We start from the raw sequence: 14,231 nt of genomic DNA on the forward strand, positions 1-14,231 counted from the left end.
AAAAATGTTTTCTGTTATACAATAAGATTTACAAAATTATTCATTACCCTTTTACCTAGTGGTTCTATTACCAACAATTGGTGAGTGGCTGAAAAAGCTGTGGTTTATAAATGTAAACTACTTTGGGATAGAGGCTTTGATTTTCGTCTTTGTATCTCTAGCATTTAGTACAATGCTCACGCACAGCAAAGATTTAATAAGTGTGTGTTGACTGAATGATTGATTAATGCATTAATGTAATTATTGTGATACAAGAAATGAAGATAGAGAATTGAAATAAAAATAGAAAGATATGAAGGGATGTAGAGTGAATAAAATGAAATCAATCCATATCTCCATTTATATCAAATCTATATCTCCATGTATGGATATATTCTCCCTGACAGCCATTATGTAAATAACAAAATAGCAACAAAATTCAGAAAAATACACAGGAAAGATTTAAAAATTCAGAAAGGAATCTAGTAACAACCAGGATATTTGTAGCTGCCATGTTAAATATAGGCATCTAACAAAAATAAACCCTAAATAACAGAGGCTTGTAGTGTCATGTAAAATGCTTTTGTTCTTGTCTGCATATTTGAATATTTGTGTTCATTTATGATGTTGTATTTATAATTTTAAAAAATTCTGACTAGAGAAAGTCTACTATATGGGGGTTGAATCAAAGAGACTAGTAGTAACCCATCCTCTATGCTGACTGATTGGTTAATGGACCAAAAAATTTAGCAAATTCATAATTCAGACAATTTCTGGAATGTGTAAATTATTTCAGGAAGATTACCTGTATATAGGAGACAAAAGAAGCTGTATAATATAGAAAGCTCCTTTGCAATTTGCTTTGGAGTGCAGCATGTGTCCAATTAGCAATTTTCTACATGAATTACAACCCTGAATCCCAGTTACTATTGTTTCAGAGATCTCAAAAAGTTATCACCATATCAGGAAAATTCAAAACAAAAACCAGAAAATGCCCACACAGGCACTTCCTTCCTAGTTCATCACAAAGTCTAAAAAGTGAAGAGGATAAAGAGTAGGAAAAGAGGAAGAGTTAGTGCCCCTACTTTGAAGCTGTTAGAGTGAGGTTTAAGATTAAAGTGAAGTGAAGGCATAAACAATACCTGCAAAAGGGTGGGGCCAAAGTTCAGGAAAGCTGCCAGGATAGGGTGTGTAGAAAAAGTGCCATTGGCAAGCAGCTGAGAGAATTCATTTCAATTTCACAAAGATTTATTGATCCTGAGCAAGTTACAACCTCTTAATGATCTAGGCCAGGGCTGTCCAACCTTAGGTTTTTTATTGAAACAATAAACAATATATTTTGATTTGCCACTTTAGTGAGAGGTCTACGGTAGCTCAGCCTCATTTACTAAAGCATTTATGTAAATTTCTATGCTTGTAGGTGGGCCGCATAAATCACACTGTAGCTAAATGTGGCCCCGAGGCTGCATTTTGGACAGCCAAGATCTAGGCCACCCTGAGACTAATGATGTAGCCTTTATAGTTGGGTCCCCCAGAACAAAGTCAACTGTATCTCCCCTTTAGGAGTACCACTAGAACCTAAGGGGATGGGCTGTTCTTTTTTAATACTATCAGACAAGTCCCCATTCTGGTACTTTCTTCCCTAAGTTAATGGCCAGTGATTCATACCCCAGTATCATTTAAATCAACTAGCATCCATTAACTTTGACAAAGGTTTATTTACCGGGAAGATATAGCGAGAGAAGAAATTACAAAGCATTTCCCTTCCCAACATATGGAGGGTATAACAACAATGTTGCTAGCAGCTGCTGTGGCTGTGTAAGGCCAACAACACCAGCACACAGAAGGGCTGCCAACACAGGTTCTTAGATCTGCTTTTCTAAGGAAAGCAACTTTAAGGGGTTAACAATCTCAGTTTATTTAAACGGAATATATCATTCACTTAGTTCGGGGGGGAAAAGATCAGCCCCCTGAACTTCAGGGCAAATACAAACAGAAATTACAAGCATATATTGTAAACAGACCAAATAACACAAACCAGTCTATCCTTAGCAATACATAGTTACCAGAGAAGCACCAACATCTGGGTTATCAAAGCCAGGGGGTGGGGGTAGGGTGGGTGGGTGGGGTTCTTTCAATAGTTTGCCCAGAGTCTTGTCACTCTTTCAATGAGTGTACCCCAAAGTGAAACGCTAATCTTCCAGCACATATACTCTGCTCAGAGCCCTGGGGCTCACCATTTAGGGTATGGGAAATCATTAACACCAGGGTGTGGGCAAGTTAGTTAATCACTAGTACCACATCCTATACATTGTTTCCAATCAATGACTCTCAGTTGTCTTAGTGCCGAGAAACACTCCAAGACAAAAAAGATCCCACTTTACCTGCCCCATTCAAACAAAGGCCAGACTCATCAAAGGCACTTGATTACCTAAGGGCCCCAAAAGAGAAAACAGTAAAAAAAAGTTCTGCCCTGATTACCATTACAGAGGGGAGGGGGCATACTCTCCCCTATACCATCTCAGGCCCTGGGGAGAGTAAGCTCAAACTGAAACTAGTTGCCACAAAGCATTTGTCCCATGAAGTTCCCTCCCAGGTGCAACGTAGCCAATGCATATGTTGCTGCTCTCTCAGCTGCCTTTGATTCATAGCTATGTTGGGTCAACCAGGTCTCTCAGGACTTCACTTCTCAATGGACTCAGCTGTCCACAGAATCTGGCACAGGCTCCAGCTCCCATAACACTGCAGGCTTCGTCTCCCAACTTTTTAAAGCAGGTCAGGTCGAAGCCCAATCCAATACTCCTTTCTCCTAAAAGCAAGAAAGAACAAAACAATGAGTCAAAGGACAGAGGCCTGTATTTGTGGGCCACATGTTGGCCTCTGTGGGGAAGGTCTGAGGTCTCTTTTCCTCTCCTCTTTACTTCCCCATGTAACTTACTTTCTCAGGAAAACCAGCTAAGCTGGAAAGAAGGCCTTAAGATATCCCATGGAGATGTTCCATATGCCTCTCGGGTTCTACTCACCTCCAAAAATCCCCCTCTTGACCATGAAGGAAGTAAACTAGAAACAGAATACCTGTGCATGCTCTCAACTACATGGCTTTCCAGAAGCACGTTCCCCAGGCTCCACCATGGAGGCTGGCAGTAGACAGAGCACGCTCTTCATGCTCTGGGAATGGGGTCCCCCTGGGTCAGTCCCCTTTTACACAGAAATATGCTGATGGGTATACCAATGTATACCGATCTGTATACCATAGATCCAGCCAGTCACAGTTCTAAATAGAAAGAAAGAATTTATGTTTACCTTTTCTAAGGAAGATTTTAATAGTTGGTTATAGGTCTTGTGTTAGCTTTAGAGACACTAAACTATACATTCATTTGAAAAATAATAAATACAGGCATCAATAGTATATTTATGTATATCCAGGTGATCTTCTACTAACACTGATTCACCTGAAATAATTTGCACATTCCAGGTATAATACAGCCATAGAAGGGGCAGGAAGAGAATCTATGCCCCATAACTAGTCCCTAGTCTATCTTTCCTGGCTTGTGGCTCTTCATCTGTCGTGTTATCCTTACAAAAAAGAGAGACAAGGCTAGGTTAGTTGGATATTGAGCTGGCTGAATGAATGGACCCATAGCATGGTTGTAAATAGGTCAATGTCCACTCAAAAGGAGGCCTATAGTAAAAACAGCTGAAAGATCTGTCTTTGCTCAACATGTTCACCAATAACTTGTATGAAGACACAGATGAGATGCATCCTTATCAAATTTGCAAATGGCAGGAACTTAGGAGGAATAACTTACTGAAAGACATGTTGGGAAGGCATCAAAAAAATCAATCATCATTTATTAGGCACCTACTGTGTGCCAGCAGAATCTAAAAAGATCCCAACAGACTAGACCAATGAGCCAAATCTAATAATATTAAATTTAATAGCAGCATATGTGTAGCACCCTCTCTGGGCTCACTCACCCAACCCATACTGATGCTGGTAGGTTGGGGTCCCCAGAAGGCAGATGACTACTTCTCCCCTCAGGTGTTTTAGGGGTAGGGTAATCAATTAATCAACCAACAAATACTTATTAAGTACCTACTATGCTAGGGTCGTGAGAACACAAAGGCAAAAATGAAATAGTTTCTGCCCTCAAGGAGCTCACATTCTATATACATACATACATATATATATACATACATACACATATTTATATATTTATACACACAAATATATACCAAATAAAATACAAGGCACTTTTATTGGAGCAGCCCATGGGATGAAGAAAGGCCTCTTGTGAGGGTAACATTTGAACTTTGAAGAAAACTAGGGATACTTTGAGGAGGAGGCAAGGGGATAATATATTGTAGGCATGAAGGCATGGAGATGGAGAAACCATTTCTCTTCATTCCCTAATTACTCTACCTATCCCACTTGGCACCATGATGAGGAAGGCCCTCATTGTCTCCACTCTGTTGGCTCTGACAGTGGCTTTTCCCTTATCAACATCACTGCCATTAAGAAGGGAATGAGTTTCTCAGGGAGCTCCTTTTTTAGAGCTGAGAAGTTGACTTCTGGGAAAAGAGATCTCTACTTTGGAAGAAATCATTGAGACAGAAGATGGCACCAAGAACATTGTCAGTGAGGTAACTGTGACTGAAGAAAAAAAAATGAAGTTGCTGGTATTTCTCCTGAAAAGTCGACAAGTACACCAGAAAGTTAAGCAAATTATAATATTGATAAGCAAATTCCAGTGCCGCCTGAAGCTGGTGCCTCCTTCCAGGGATCTCATATGGAGGAAATAGGTTTAATGACAAATGACATGCAGATTTTTTAAAAGTAATTTTCTTGGTAAATGGAAGGGATTTGACTTTTTTTGTGTTTGCTTTGTAAAAACTTCAGAAACGTTTATATTAATTTCACACTACTGGCCTGGTTGCCTAGGAGGTAAAAGTATATACTGTCCTCAGGCTCATTCCATCTATCACTTTCTCCCTGCTCACGGCTCCTGCCTCATAAACCCATTTTTGCCCCAATTTTTCACCGTATTCTTGTAGGATAATGTTCATATAATCATAACTATTTTTTTAGTAACAAATATGCATGTTAAGCAAAACAAATTTTTTCAGTGAGTATACATAAAAATACATATTACTCATTTCACACTCTAAATCCATTACCTCTCTGTAATGGGTGGCATAACTGGTCCTCTTGTATCGTGAATGTTCACTATATTGAGCATAGTTCTTACAGCTTTCAAAGTGCTTATTTTTAATAGTGTTGTTAAATAGTGTTTAATAGTGTTGTTTTTAAACTGTTCTGCTTCTGCTCATCTCATTCTTTGTTAATTTATAAAAACTCTCATATTGATATTGGCCCCCACGCACTATTTGTACTAACAAACTCAGCTCTCCTTACAAAACCATTATCTCATTTTATCCTTACAACAAACTTGTAAGGCAGATTCTATTGCTATTCTCACTTTGCAGATGTGGAAACTGAGGCCTAGGATTCCATGTGGCCTGCGATTTCAAATTATGGCACTTCCCTGAATAGGCTACTCCTCTCTATTTAATAGAAATTTAAATTGTTTTAATTAAATTTAAAATTATAAAAATTAAAACCAATTTCAGATACTCAAAAGGGCATATCAAAGAATAGGGGATTTTTTTCTTAATACTTTTATTATTTCTATCTGTTGCATTGACAAGGAATTTTGGCCTCCAAACTATAAGTGTAAGGCTAACAATGTGGAACCTATAGTCACTCAGGGTTAGTGATTCTGACTCACTGGCCATTACCAATCCTTGCCTGTAGGTGGCAGCAGCACCTCTCTGCACAGACAACCAGCACTCAGGCTGCCATTAGCCTTGGTTTTTAGAAAGAAAAAAAGTCTGAAAGTGAAGTTTATTTGTTTATTTGGAAATCTGGAGTCTCATCTGATTGTCACATTTATGTTTGCAACAAATAGTAATAGTGAAAGATAGCGCCCATAGAAACAGGTTGTACCAATGGTTAAGAGATTTATTTTGTATGACTGTGAGTCATACAATATTATCAGCTGAGAGTTAACAAGGCAAATCATGAATTGAGGAGAGCAATCTTAATCAATCAACAAACATTTTTAAAGCTGCCTACTATGCATCAGACACTGTCCTAGGCATTATAAATACAATGAAATAAACAATCCCTAGTTGGAAAACTCCCCCATCCCATTCTTCATGAACTATGGTTGCCTATTTAAAATAAAATGAGTATACAGCAGTCTTCTAATTTAAGAAATTTTGTTTGAGTATGAATGACAAGCCCAAATGGGAATTTCCAACTGACTCTTTGTAACGGCCCTCTGTGCTGAGCAGGCTAACGTCTTGTGACGGTATCTTAAATGGATTGCAAGGTCTTGTGGGATATATGTTGAGGCTTGTCCCCTTTTACCATATGTTTTAACTTTTTGTAACCTTCTTAGAAAACTTGATCTCGTAGAAATGTGCCACTATCTCCTTGTTCCAGGAACATTTCCTTGTTACCTACTGGAAGCTCGAACAATAGAAAAAGTAGATGGAAATTTACAAATATGATAAAAACATATATCCAATATATGCCCCTTACATTCATCATAGACATACACCCATCAAAAATGTTTTGTCTCCTACTACTTCACTACTTTTTACAACCTTCTGTGCAGCCCCGATTATATTTAAAACTAGAACTGAAACATCTTAAATGACCTTTTAACATGCAGATGATAGATACTGAAAATGGATGGATTAGAATCGAATTTAAAGCAAAATCAAAACTCGATCAACTTCCCTTTCTTCCAAGAAAAAAAAACAAATAAATTTTGTTTTAATCTAATCTCTGCTTTGTTTCCTTTCCAATGGGTCACTTTGTTTGCCATTTTTCAAATTCTTTTTAAAGTAAGCAGCCTATCACTAAATCACTATCTAGGGTTTGCAGTAGGTCACTGAGGCAAACAGTGACTTGCCCAGGATCACACATCTAGGAAGCGTCTGAAGCTAGTTTTGAACTCACAAAGATGAGTCTTCCTAACTTCAGGCCTGGCACTCTATCCATTGTGCCACAAAAAAAGTCCCTAAACCTAAGATTCTCCACGTGTAAAATAGGGCTTATCTATTTCACACTTGGAGAATCTTAGGCTCAGGGACTTTTTTTGCCTATGCTAAAATGTTAAATTATAAGCCCATTGAGGGTAGGAATGAAGTCTCATTTACCCTTTTATCTCTCTTAGCACCTAACATAGTTCGTTATCCATATGTACTTCAGTATTTCAAGGACTTACAATCTAAACAGATTATACAATCCCCTTGTCCTTAGCCAGTGGTCTTTGGGAATTTCTGCGGCTAAATACATTCATCACTTGTATCCTTCAAAGTATGTCTGAAACACACACAGAGAACTGACAGTGAATTGGGCCTCGATGTGAATATGAGGAGGCAAGCAGGCTGGAATGAATTTGGAAAGTTTAGTCTGGGGGGGCAGCTAGGTAGCACAATGAATGGAGTACCAGTCCTGGAGTCAGGAGGACCCGAGTTCAAATCTGATCTCAGCCACTTGACACATACTAGCTGTGTGAACATGGGCAAGTCACTTAACCCCAATTGCCTGGCCTCCTTCCCTCAAAAAAAAAAAAAAGTTTAGTCCAGGGCTTTTACAGATTGCAAGTTTTCTCCTGAAACAATGGCCCATCTTTTAAACATCAATATTCTTTCAGTGGTTCTGGATAGCTGGGAGTCATAGATTATTAGTGCAACGTCTTAAGAATTCAAGTTGAGAGTTACAGAAAGGGCAACAGAAGGCACAAAAAAGGCAGGCATAATAGATAACTAGTGTAGAATTGTACAAGAGGGGCATGAAGACTGATATCATCAGAGAGATATAAGCCCAAAGACTAAGATGGGTTGGCAAGAATGAGTTTTAACAGATGGTATCCATGCAAATCAGGAGATTTACAACAGCAAGTATTTTTGGTCTCAGGACCCTTTAACACTTAAAAATTATTGAAGATCCCAAAGAGCTTTTGTTAATGTGGGTTATGTTTATCAATATTTACCAAGCTGGAAGAGGAAACTGACAAATGTTTTAAATACTGATTTAGTTAATTCTTTTAAAAACAATTAATAAACCCATTGCATATTAACATAAGTGAGCTAACTGTGACTTAGGGGAGGAGAGAAGTGCCTGGGGTTGAACCCCTGGATAGAATTCAGAAAATAACAGTAAGGAGGACCTGAGGTCTAAGATGCCTTCACCCACAACTAAGGATAAGCTGCTAAAAATGAAATAAAAATGAGTAACCAAAGGAAAAAGAACATGACCATAGGTAGCTACTGTGGTGTAAAAGAAGATCTGTGTTCACATTCGGAGGAAGATAGTGAGGTTAAAAAAAAAAGCCACTCCTACCCCAAAGAGTAACATGTGATCACAAGCCCCAAAATAACTGTTTTCTAAAACAACAACAGCAGCAAAAAATTAGTGAGGATGGCATTGTTTTACATATTTTTGCAAATGTCTTTAGTTCCTGACTTAACAAATGACAGCTGGATTCTCCTATCTGTTTCTGCATTCAATCTGTTAAGATACGTGATTCGGGTTGAAGCCTATGAAGAAAACCCAGCCTCAGACAGATAGGTGGTTGGAAAACGGAGGGATACTTTAATTTAATAGCCAAGTAATGTCTTAGTACTGTTATGAAAATGGTTTTGACTTTGTGGTTTTGACCCCCTGAAAGGGTCTGTGGGCAGCACTTTAAGAACCCCTACTCCAGAGTAGTACTTAAACTGTGGGTCGTGACCCCATACGGGTTTGCAAAAAATTTGGCAACAGTAAAAAGTTTCTGAACACCCAACAACCAAAAATTAATTCAAAATCAAATGTTTAATCAATCCAAAGTGTTTCTGGCAGGCTTGCCTGTGTTACATCAAGTAACTTCACTGCAGCCTCAGTTCTGAACACAAAGCATGCGCACTTTGCACTGTGTGTGCTCTCAGGCCACTCAACTCCAACAAAAGCTGCCAAAATTGAAAAGGGGTCCCAGGAGAAAAAGTTTAAGAAGCCCTGATCTAGGGGAAGACTCTTACTTCATCCACTGGATGGGCTAAATGAGGAGGATTTAAAAGAGACTATGATAATTAAGGTAGCTCAGGATTAATCGTGGCTGGGTTGTAATCTGTTCTATCAGAGGGAGTGTCCCGGAGTCAGGAAAAGTAATCCTTGAAACCACCTCCTTAGGCATGGAAAATTTGCCCATCTGCATAGGCAGCGGCAGTAACAATAGTGTAGGGCTTCACAGTTGCACTTTGCCCACAACCTTATGAGGCAGTAGTATAAGGATTATTAGCCCTGTTTTTATTGTTGTTGAGTCATTTTTCTGTCGTGTCTGGTTCTTCATAACCCCATTTAGGGTTTACTTGGCAAAGATACTGGAGTGGTGCCCCATTTCCTGCTCCAACTCACTTTACAGATGAGGAAACTGAGGCAGACAGTGTTAGGCAACTTGCCCAGGGTTACACAGCTAGTAAGTGTCTGAGGCCAGATTTGAACTCAGGAAAATGAGTCTTCCTGGCTCCAGCCTGGTGCTCTATCCATTGCCCGTGTTGAAAATCCAGGAATATGATATGATTTACCCCAAAGCCCAGACCTGTGTTTCAATTCAGCCTCTGATCCTTAATAGCTAGGTGACCATGGGCAAGTCACTTTGAGTTTATTTCTTCATTGTAAAATGAGGAAGTTGGACCAAGCCTCTGAGAGGTTACTTTCAGCTCTATATCTGTGATCCTATGACCATGGTTCAAGTCTTGCCCCTGACTCATACAGCTCTGTCACCATGGCCATGTCACTCAGTCCTTTAAGTCCCCACCTCTATAGGGTGTCCCCAAAGCCTATTAACACTTAAAACTGCATTAAGATTTTTAGACACCCTGCATTTGTGGATGGCATTTCTATGCTGGGAGTTCCCATTTGGGAATGAAATCAGGTTCAACTCAAACAATAACAGCAATATAGTAATGATCATTGTATGGCTGGTGCTGGCTGAAAGCAAAAAAAAAAATACTTCTAAATCTGGTTTATTTTCTTTCCTGGAAACATTTTTTCTATAAATTTTTAGTCCTTTGGTTTTATCTGCAGATAACGATAAGGTCCTGATCTGAGCTTTGTTGCCTAGTAAAGAACACAAGAATCCTAGTTTTAATCCCCTCCCAGATTCTCCTTTCTAACTTGTTCTCCATGGCCTCCCCAAAAACCATTCTTTTTGCTGCCTTAACAACAATTTGGAAACACTGTCTTAGGGATGGCAGGGAAAGGGGGCGGGGAGGAGCCCCACATAGCAAGGATCCTGGAGATGAGAACAGATAGGGAAAGTAACAAGCCTAGATTAGACTCCCCTCCCTTCCTCCTGCCTCCAAGGCCTTGAATAATGCTCTCTCCCCATAGTGGAGACCTCAAAAATATGCTGCCTTAAGAAGATTGACTTTGCAGTCAGGATGGAGCAAAGGTACGAGGGCTAGGAAGAAGGCATATACTTATACTGTACAGACATCTACAGTAATCCATCTCCTTCTCATGAGAACTGACATAATAGTGAAAGTGGGTCCTGTCTCTCTTTTTAAAGGCAAAAGCTTTGATTTTCTTTGGGGAGGTAGCATTTACACATGGGTAAAATGAGAGGTGAAGAGATGGTAGAAGGTTTGAACATCATCTAAATCCCTACTTTCCCAGTCTTTAGATTACCACTCCCCTCAATCTTCTTCCCCCATCCCATTCATCTGCTTTTATCCACATGGAAGACTACAAAGCCAGACTAACTGGGAAGGAGGCCTCAGGGCTGGAGCTGGAGGATTAGAAAAGCCTTCAAAGAGTCAAAAAAAAAAAGCTCCAAAAAATGAAATAAAGATTCCAGGTGTGACCTTCAGGAATGAAGAAAGGACACTCTCCCAAAGAACAAGTGGCAAAGCCTGTGGGCAGCCTTTGTTTACTATCAAAGAAATCTTCTACCACAACTAATCAATAGGCCCATACTGCCAAGGTGTCAGGCCACCAGACTGGCAAGGGAATGCCTATTGTCAAATCCTCTTTATTCCCATCACAGAGTATAGGAGCTGAAGGATCAGAAATCATCATTCTTCTGGCCTTTTCCAAGTTGCTTATGATTTGTCATTCCTCAGGACAACCCCTACCTAGCCCCTAAAACTCAAGCATTTTTTCACAATCTCCCTGACAGGTACTCCCTCCCTCCAGTGTTAACAGGGTAATATTAATAGACTTAACCTGTGCAGCCTTTGTGCATCTCCTCCCGTAAATCCTCAATAAAGGAGCTACCCAACTTATTGGAAAACTTTCAAAATAAAAGGAAGTATAGTATAGTAGAAAGTACACCATGAAGCCAAATGACTAGGATTTATGTACTAACCCTACTTGCTATCTATATGTCTTTGGAGGAAGTCATTTAACTTCTCTGAGACTCACTGTCCTTATTAGTAAAATGGAGGTAGAGGGTATAACTAAATGATCCCTAAGACCCCTTCCAATGCTAAGTCTGTGATTTTATGAGCCTATAACAAGTAGGGGAGCTCCCCACCATTCAAATACTAGCGGGAAAAAGAATGTAAGAGTAGTCTTCCTTTCCAGTTTCTTAGGTCCTGCATTTCTTCTAATTTGCTGTAAATCTTGGTTTTGTTTCTTTCTCACTCTGGGCCCCTTCCCCAGACTGTAAGACCATCTGAAGGTGCATCCAGCCATGTGTCCATCTTCTACGAGCGTCCTTTCTCTGGCCAAGCACTAGCTCCCCCAGCGTGTGACCAGCTGTGTTCCCCCTGCCATCTGCTCTGAAACTCTTTCACTTTTAATCAAGGTTTTCCAAAATGCAAATCTTTTTGGGCTTGTGGGGTAGAGGACATAGTGTCTAGGCACTATAACCTGCAGGGATGATTTCTGAAGGGCTGATGGTTTCTCCCTAGGGTGTGGTGATATGCCTAGAAGCCACCATTAGCCAAAGCCAGCTAATGGCACAAATGAAAACATGTGTTAATAGTGTCTATGTACTCAACAGAACCGGGAAGAGTAGTCTCAATGATGATGATAATGATAAAATTATATTTGATAAAAATTTATCTCATTCCTACTATGCAAGCTTTAGTGTAATTTTCAACTATTAAAGCTTAAAACTGCATTAAGACTTTGAGAAGCCCTGCATTCGTAGACAACATTTCTACAATGGGAGCTCCCATTTGGCAATGAAATCAGGTTCAGGTCAAACAATATAGTAATGATACTCATATGGTTGGTGATGACTAAAAGCAGGGCTGTAGTAAAGCTAAAATGAGATAATATATGTCAAGCACTTTGCAAACCTTAAAGTGCTATAAACACGATAGCTATAATTAATACTATTTGTGATGCAAAAAGCACAGTATTGGGCACCGGTAATAAGAGGAAATAATCACTGCCCTTAAGAGAAATGTAACATGCACACAAATGTGTAGATAAAGCATCCATAAAATGATTCAAATGTGGAAGGAGTGATTGTTAACAATTCGGGGAGATAGGGAAAGGCCTTATGTTGAAGATAGCAGCTGTTGTTTTTGTTGTTTGTTCTTCATTCTCGAAGAGGGCCAATGATATCAGCAGGGTGACGTCTTCACTCGAAAGTGAATTGGATTTAAGTAAGGAAGAGTTGTGAGCTGAACCTTGAAGGAAGACAAGGATTCTTGAGTATGGAAGTGAGGAGGTAGTACATTCCAGGCATAGAGGACAGCCTGGACAAAGGCATGGTTTTGGGAGACAAAACACAAACTGCAAGTCAACTAATTTATATGGAACATATACTATATACCAGCTGTTAAAGTCCATCAATGAACAAATAATTGAGTGCCTACTGTGTGCAAGGCACTACACTAGGTGCCAGATTGTCATTCCCATCTCTTTGTACTTCTTCCATATATCAATGTATCCACAATCTCACTGATAAGTACTCCCCCAGTTGTTGCAGGATAATATTAATAGACTTCATCTTGTGCAACCCTTGTCTCTCTTCTTCCACAAATCCTCAATAAAAGGGCTACCCAAGTTATTGGAAGCATGGATCTTGTCTCTTCTTTTCTTTCTTTCTTTTTTTTTTTTTTTGGACAATCTGTCCAATTTTATTGAGTGAGCCAAGTAGAAGGGTACTATGTACAGAGGAGAGAGGGGAAAATCATTCTTTTGGTCTCCTCCTCCTTGAGCAGTCTGGATGATCTCCTCTTTCTTAGCCTGTAGATACTCTTCCCAAAATTCATGCTTCTTTAGTTATGGGCGGGAGAGCTTCAGCCAGTTCAGCCAAGAGCTTCTTCTGGGCCTTGTCTGCCTTCAATTTATGAATATGTTCCATGAGGATCTCTTTATTCTTGAATACATTTCCCTTACCTTCAAGTGCAGGCTGTAGAACATGTGGCAGTCAATCTTTTTGGATTCACAAGATCTTCAGAGTAGACAGCCCAGAATCCTCATTCTCCTCACCCAGGTCACCTTCTCAGGCATACAAGGATTGGCACTATCCTTTCTCTTGCCAATGCCCATGTGCCTGCCCTTCTGTCGAGTCAGAGTATTTTTCTGGCATTGGGCACTAGAGAGGACAGTAACAGGCTTCCAGATGATCAGCCTATGTTTAATCAGCTCCCAGATCTGCTGATGGGAATTGGTGTTGGCAAGTTCATTGGTCTCATTGGGGTCAAGCCATACTTTCTTCTTTCCACACCAAGGGATGCTAGAGACAAGCCTCTTCTGAAGCTTGAACATACACATAATGGTAGCCACAGTGCAGAAAAGGAAAGAGTCTAGTTGTTTCCTATTTCATGGGTATCAGTACAGTACTCAGGCTGACTCATCTTTTCTAACAAAAATAATAACATAGTGCTTTAAGGTTTGCAAAACACTTTACAAATATTGTAAAGTATTATCCTTCCAACTATCCTGAGGTTAGTACTGTTACTTCCCCCATTTTATGTGAGGGAACTGAAGCACAAAGAGGTTCAATGATCTACCCTCAGTCACACAGCTAACAAGTGTCTGAGCTCAAATTTGAAATCAGATCTTCCTGACTCTGGACCCAAAATCTAACTATTGTTCCACCTATCTGCCTCATTTGAACAGCCATCTCTTTGATAATGCCTTTTATATGGAGAAGTCACTGTTCTTTTTTCTCTTGTCTCTTATTTTTTCTTAATTACATGTAAAAAAATTTTAAATTTTTTTTAAGTTT

General features: G+C 39.6%; 1 pseudogene; it reads right to left on the reverse strand.

The window, feature by feature from the left end:
* Positions 1-13,161: 13,161 nt before the first annotated feature.
* On the reverse strand, positions 13,162-13,774 carry LOC118837286 (annotated as a pseudogene).
* Between the last annotated feature and the right edge of the window lie 457 nt (positions 13,775-14,231).

This window comes from Trichosurus vulpecula, chromosome 2 (assembly GCF_011100635.1).
Source record: "Trichosurus vulpecula isolate mTriVul1 chromosome 2, mTriVul1.pri, whole genome shotgun sequence".
NCBI lineage: Eukaryota > Metazoa > Chordata > Mammalia > Diprotodontia > Phalangeridae > Trichosurus > Trichosurus vulpecula.